Source organism: Saimiri boliviensis, chromosome 11 (assembly GCF_048565385.1).
Source record: "Saimiri boliviensis isolate mSaiBol1 chromosome 11, mSaiBol1.pri, whole genome shotgun sequence".
In the NCBI taxonomy this organism is placed as follows: Eukaryota; Metazoa; Chordata; class Mammalia; order Primates; family Cebidae; genus Saimiri; species Saimiri boliviensis.
The window spans coordinates 87,372,836-87,373,824 of NC_133459.1; the positions used below are offsets into that span (position 1 = coordinate 87,372,836).

Consider the following 989-nt stretch of genomic DNA (forward strand, 5'->3'; position numbering starts at 1 on the left):
CCAGAAGAGGGGTCTTGTCCCAGGCCCCAGCAACAGGATTTTGGATCTCACACGAAATGGAATTTATGGCAAGTAGCACAGTTTAGTGACGTTAAAAGGGTTTATTAGCCACTACTAAGTGACAGAGCAGGGAGTCCTCAGAAAGCAAGAGGAGGAACGCACCTGTTTTAAAGAAAAAAAAAATTTTTTTGAGATGGAGTTTTACTCTTGTCACAATGACATGATCTCGGCTCACTAAAACCTCTGCTTCCTCGGTTTAAGGATCCTCCTGCCTCAACCTCCCAAGTAGGGGAATTACAGGTGTGCACCACCACATCCAGCTAATCTTTTTGTATTTCTTTTCCATTTTAATTCTTTATTTAATTTTTTAAATTCCATTCCTGTAGAAACTTCCAAAAATTACCAATGCCAACTATATTTCCAAGTTGTCATGGTGGGGTATTGGGAAAAGTTTTCAATTAGCCATAATCGCACCTCAGATAAACCTCATTGGCTACGATACTTCCACTGTGTAAAGCTATTTTTTTTTTTTTTATTTTTAGTAGAGACTGGGTTTCACCATGTTGGCCATGCTGATGTCCAACTTCTGGCCTCAGGTTATCTGTCCTCCTCGGCCTCCCAAAGTACTGGGATTACAGGTGTGATTACTTAATGTAAACATTAAGTTTACATTAATGTTTACATTAAGTAATCACACCTGTAATTCCAGTACATTAATGTACAAACAGAATTAATTAATATTTGTTTATATAGGTTATTAAGAATAGTGTTGTCTCTTATGAAGGATTGTAATCAGTTCGTGTCAGGCTATTAGTATTGCTACTTTTCTTTGTTACTATTGATTTTAACAATAATTTATTAGTGTACTATTACCTTTAAAACTCATTTTTAAATTAAGAATGCTTTTTGCTTAAAGTACTGGTATATTTTTATAAGTTTTGGGTCTTTATTTAGTTATTAACTTGTTCCTGCAACCATAAATATTTTAT

At 34.9% G+C, this 989-nt stretch overlaps 1 non-coding gene across 1 annotated transcript; it reads right to left on the reverse strand.

Annotated features, from left to right (window-relative positions):
* Positions 1 to 377: 377 nt before the first annotated feature.
* Positions 378 to 519, reverse strand: LOC141580470 (U4 spliceosomal RNA). The gene has a single exon (XR_012512638.1). It is a non-coding gene; the product is annotated as a U4 spliceosomal RNA (small nuclear RNA).
* Between the last annotated feature and the right edge of the window lie 470 nt (positions 520 to 989).